Raw genomic sequence first — 6,000 nt, 5'->3', positions numbered from 1 at the left:
CACACACACACACACACACACACACACACACACACACACACACACACACACACACACACACACACACACAGACACACACACACACACAGCTGCTATAGGCCCCAGCTGTTCTAGGCCTTTTATTGCAGGGCACTCAAAAGTTTCCAAACTTGTAATTTTAAATTTCTTCTTTCCATATGTGAACCTATAAATAATTGCCTACGCAGCTGTGTAAAGTGCAGACATGATGTTGTAATATTGTCTCAATTGCCGTTTTAATTTCTTATTGGTTCTGTTGGTTGTGCTCGCCTACTCCAGTGGCACAGTAATCCTCCTCCACGGTAATCCCTCTGTTTGTACAGCCCCAGTTGGCCGGACAGTCGTGTCTCCTTTGCACAAACACACACACACACACACACACACAAATCACACATTCGCAGCTGGAATGGAGACGACTGTTGGCGAAGAAGTGAGGAGCACTAACAGGTGGTGTTGGCTAAGGTTCAAGGACTTGTATTTTTTTTAAGACCTACTCCTCTAGTGTCCACATGGCTCGAATGAGACTCTACATCATCATTACAGTCTGATTACAGGCTTCTGGGATTTCATACCATCAGTCAAAACATCATAACGAGACAAACAAATGTTTGGAGTTTTGATGACAAAAGGGAGGTTTCACTCATCCACACTCAGCTATGAAAGCATAGGAAATAAGAGGAGCTCTTTTTTTTTTTWAARGATGGCTTGCTCTTTTTCCAAGCCTCACTCCAGTCTTTGACTGGCACAGCAGGTGGCCTCAAAAGCATGAATGGATTCGGAAGGAAGTTCCTCTTCTCGCCCCCCGCCTCCCTTCAACCCGTCCCCCACCACTCACAGTGATTGGCAGAAATGGCAGGCCGCCCTGACGATAAGACCAGGCAGCGCTGCACACTGTGCTGTGCCTCAGTGATGGATTTTATAGCGAGTCTGTAAATGTAGCTTCTGTTAGCCGTGACCCGTGTTTAAAAAAATTAAATTAAAAAAAAAACCTCAAAGCTCCGTTTCAGTTGCTCACGTGGACTTTTTGCAGTGATTGATGATGTCTTTGAGGGTATTTTTAGGAAAACCCAGTTAGGGCTTAAAGACGTACAATCAAAACATGTCGTCTGAGATCATCCTGCCCGTGTTACTTAATTTTCTTATTCTTTTCCACAGCATTAGGTACAGGAAATGTGTTTTAGCCACCTGCCAGCTGAATAACACTTCCTTTCCTTAAAATATATGTTTTATTTGCATATATAGTGGTTTAATGAGATCTGATCAGTCTTRGGTCGGTTTAGTGAAAGTCGTTCTCTTTTAATGCCCACTGAAAACATCCCACTTTAGACTGGGAGAGCACAAGAACACAGGTGTAAAAGCAAATTTTGTCTTTGTTTCTGCGTTTGTTGTGCAGCAGTGTTTCATATGAACTTCATGAAATTCTTGTTTATTGTTCCTCATTTACAGAGCAAATGATTATTAATGTGAAATTGGTTCTCACGACTGGAAATACTCTGGGAGTGGAGGGATGTCTGGAACAGACAAGCTAAGAAAAAAATCCCACTTAGTGAGAAATGTTTTATTTCGCTTTTTATAAGTACAGACAAAACAAATCGGCTGTGATTCAGGATTCACAACTGCTTATTTGTTATCCAGTATTTATAACTTTAGTTACTAAGATATTTTCAGGTTTTATTACAGCAGCTGAATCACATTTACTCATGTTACCTCCTAGCCCTAGCTTTCAAGTGTTCCTTTGGTCCTATAAGTCCTGGAGGGGTGGTGAATCAAAAATCCCACTACAAAGTGGGACACTCCTAATAAATCTTTAATGGTGCCCAAATAATTTTATGTAAGAAAACAGACCATAGAGTTGGTCTTTAATGTAAACCCTATTRTACTGTAGACATGGACATATAACTGTATTTCCTTTGTATTGCTTGTTGAGAAAAATTGACAATATTGTAAGTTATAGTACATTAAAATACATCATGCTGCTCATGGTACTGATTGTTGGTTAAGGGTGTAAGAAAATATCGATACACTGAAATATCGCGMTATTTCATTTCCTGACATTGTATCGATATTCTAAAGCCCTGTATCGATTTTTAATTAAGGTTTAAAATGTCAACTTTCCTGCCAGCCGTTCATTTTTATGTTGTAGTTCAGCCTCTGACCACTAGTTGGCAGCAGTGAGCCAGCCATTTGGCTCCTCTACCTCTTGAGCGCCAAAGAGTAAGGGTAGCATTAGCATTGTGAGTAAACATTAGCTTCATGCTCTGATAGCTGAATCTGAGCGGAAAAGACCGACACCCTCTGCCTTCTAGGCTGAGGAAAGGTTATCAGCAGTTATTTATTTATCAGAATGTCAGTATTTTAAACCACATTAAGTGTTTTGTGCGCTCTTTTTTCCAACTTTAGTTAGCCTTCGCGTTACAGAAGGCTAGCGCATGTCTATGTAATAGAATTTTCTGAGACAATAAATTTTCTTGTTTTTTTTTTCGGTAAGAGGTTTTTATTTAATAGAATTTTTGGACAAAAAAATAGAAATAAATCGCAATATATCACTTTGCTTACAGTATCGCAATATATCGGGATGTATCGTATCGTGACCCATCTGTCATGATATTGTATGTATAGTATCGCCAAATTCTTGCCAATACATAGCCTTATTGATGGTATACGTATTTTAACTTGTAGGTTCAAATTAAGAGTTTGTTTTGCACAACTCATACTCATTTGTTGTGTGCTTACAAAATCTCATTTTTAAGTGGCAGATATACTGTTATCATTTTATTTAAAAAGAATTGGGACACAAAAACCACTTGGGATTAATGTGCAAAACATAAAGTTATGGTCTCTGAAGGGAAGTTAAAAGGGACATTTAAGTACAGTTGTTCCCAGAATTTCTCTAGAAATTCCCCAGATTTATTTATTTTATTTCCCCAGAGTATTTTGGAGCGATGGCTCAAAATAGAGGACTTTTATTGAACGTTGATGCATCCCAGCTACAGAAAAGCTTTCCGTCCGTGGTGTTGCACTATTGTTCCTCAGTCCTGTGGGAAGCAACAGCCCGTCTCTCTTTAATCTGACACGGCCTCACTGGCTGTCTGGCACACAGCTTCGTGTGTCACGTGTCATTAGATGGGGTCTGGCTCCAGCATTTATTTCACCAAAATAACAGTCTCTTGTGTATTCTTGTTTTGTCTGTGAGCACATTAGACCTGAAGATTCAGATCAGGTTCTAAAATGTTATCTTCTAATGTTTTAAATCAGAATCTAGAATGTGGAGATTATTCAAGATGATTTTGGGAAAAATGCTTTCAAGTTGTCCGTAAAGAAATACTATGTGATTGCTTTTTGGCATGAGATTCCTTCCTCAGTTTCTGATTTTTCCCCTCAGGTGTCCTGTTGGGATTGACAACGAAACATGACCGTTAAACCAGTTTTCACGCTCTGCGATGTGTGCACTTGTCCAGGCTTGTCGTCGGCTCGTTATTCTCTCAGCAGTGAATCATCTCTGTACAAAATGGTGTAATGTAAATAATTCCCAAGCATTAAAGAAAGTTGGGGGAAGACATGCTGTTGACTTCAGAAAGCAGTGGTTACGAGTCTTAGTGTTTGTTTGATTTGTTTATTACAGCATTGCTCAACTACTGCCCTAGTTATTTTTTTCCTTATTCAAAAGCAAGTATCAACAATGGGCTTGGTGCACATTTTCTCTGACACTTTCCAAAAATTGTCCTCAAAATTGCCTGAAGTGTGAATAGACATTAAGCCAATCTGAGCAATTTGCCAAGATTTTTGTCATTCCATTTGGTGTTGGCTTCATTTAAAATCAGCAGCACCACCCATTAATTAAATGCACAATTGAGTCATTTGGTGGTGGTGACAGAAAGCTCAGTAGTATTTGAAGCCCAGCCTGTTCTCACAGAACAGAGGTTTTAAACCACTGCTTATTCTTTCACTTTTCTACAATCTTTGTTTCATTAGTGTTAGTCAGACAAATAATATAAGTTTATAGTATTAATAATGCAGTTAAGAAAACCTTGGCATCACTGAGGAAACTTATAGTTTGGATTTAAGATTGTGTTCGAAAAAATGAATCACAAAAATAAGAATAAACAAAATGTAATTGATACATTTACAGCATATGGATCATAGGTCTTTGTTGAATAGTTGATAATCACACTTCATTTTATTGTTTTTATTGTTATCCACTGGTCTTTTGATGCGCTGCTTCCTTTCCTCGTTTTTGTCATTTATCATATTTAATCTTGATTTTTTTTCCCCTCATCTCTGCTGTTTCTATTTCCTTAGTGTTTGTTTTCCATTAATGCAGACTTTCCATTGGGAGGGAAAAGTCAATACTTTATCTCTCACAAATGGATCCATAAATTGGTTTTTAAATAMTTTTTGTTTGGTTGTAGTGCTGCTTTTCACAAACTGTGGTCTTTTGTCAGACACATTTCTTTTAAAAATTTCTTTCCCCTTAAAAAAGATAATGTTGGCTCCACTATGGCAGAATAAAATTATCTTCTCGTGATATTTTTTATGTTGTTTTGTGTTTCTACCCAGATCTTGGAGTTGCCAAGATCTGGGTGCCTCAGTCCCAAAAAACTATGCACTTTTGCAGTTTTAGTAGCTGTGTTTTTGTAAATGTGTTAATAAGATACTTCATTTGCCTTCATCCAATAAATATTGTCTAAATTTTAGCCAGCTTTGTTTGCATCTCTAATTTACTGCAGGCAGAGGAAGCCCAAAGTGTTTAGTAGAGAACAAGACAAGATTACTGCCAAATCACCCACTGGTGAATCCTCAGATTTTCACAATAAAGCATCACTGAGCAGCCTTTAATTTGTTGTCCTTGAACACAGTGATTCTTTATTCAACATGGACTTGGAAGGATTCAAATTACAGGATTCACATGGTTAATTATATTGTTTTATGGGGGAAAAAATGTTTACCAAAAATTGAGACAACCTGTTGTTACTTCAGCTTCCAATCTGTGGTCAGACATTTCTAATTATTGTTAACATTCYAAATTAACTCACCAACACATTACTCTGCATGTGTGTTTAGCTTTAGATTAAACAAATACAGGTATTTTTAAGTTTGAAAACAATATAACTTATAGATGACAGATTCAAATTCTTCACAATAACAGTTTCCAACAACCTAGAGTTAGTCATAAATAAAATAATAAAATCAGTAAAAGTTTTACTGGTAATTTTGTTTTTCAGTCCTTTTATTTACTCTATGCAGGCACTGATGTGTTTTGAAATATATTTTCTTCTAGTTCACACCTTAATGATTCCGTTACAAATTAAAAGAACCATTGTTACTCACCAAGAACCATTTATTCGTAACAATGGCAGGATATGAGTCAGTGACAGCAGCACCCTCTCARCGTTTATCTCTCTTTCGCATTTGCAAGCGTAGAGCACCCAGAAGTGATTTGACATAGAGGCCAAAGGTGACTATGAAGTTAGCAGCTTGTGACGACACACGCTCTTGAGCTACATGTACTTATCTGTTAGCGGATAGTCCTTGTCTGGACTGACGTGGAAATTGTCTGCCGTCTGATCGCTGACTGGTATTTACTCTTCTAGTGAGTGTTTACTGTTTGCATCCACTTCGTGTGGACTGTTCATCTGTTTAGTGGTCTTTCTCTCAAAGCTTGAGGTAATTGTTTTCTTATTTAGTTTTTTAGGGAGTAATTTGCCCTAAACCCTTGAAACTTGAGTTCACACACAGATAACATGCTCAAATGTTCAATGTGTCAATAATAAATAGTAAACCCCTATCCCTACAGGGCGTTTATGGTGCTTTTTCAGATATGTGTCATGGGAGATGTGATCACAGGGTGTCAGTTTCTGGCTTTGACTGGATGCTCAAACACACAATTCACATTTTAGCTTTCAATCTTTCTTTTTTCCCTGATTTTGAGCTGAGGTCTTTTGAAATGCTTTAGGATAGTCTCAGCAATGTCATGATATTCTT

The 6,000-nt window shown here is 37.7% G+C and overlaps 1 protein-coding gene across 1 annotated transcript in view; it reads left to right on the top strand.

Annotated features, from left to right (window-relative positions):
• The window catches only part of yes1 (YES proto-oncogene 1, Src family tyrosine kinase), a 26,565-nt gene that overhangs the window by 749 nt on the left and 19,816 nt on the right, over positions 1–6,000 (top strand). The window lies entirely within an intron of this gene.

This window comes from Austrofundulus limnaeus, unplaced genomic scaffold (assembly GCF_001266775.1).
Source record: "Austrofundulus limnaeus strain Quisiro unplaced genomic scaffold, Austrofundulus_limnaeus-1.0 Scaffold190, whole genome shotgun sequence".
Taxonomy (NCBI): domain Eukaryota; kingdom Metazoa; phylum Chordata; class Actinopteri; order Cyprinodontiformes; family Rivulidae; genus Austrofundulus; species Austrofundulus limnaeus.
The sequence above is the reverse complement of the archived record's forward strand: the minus strand, read 5'-3'. Positions and strand labels throughout refer to the sequence as shown.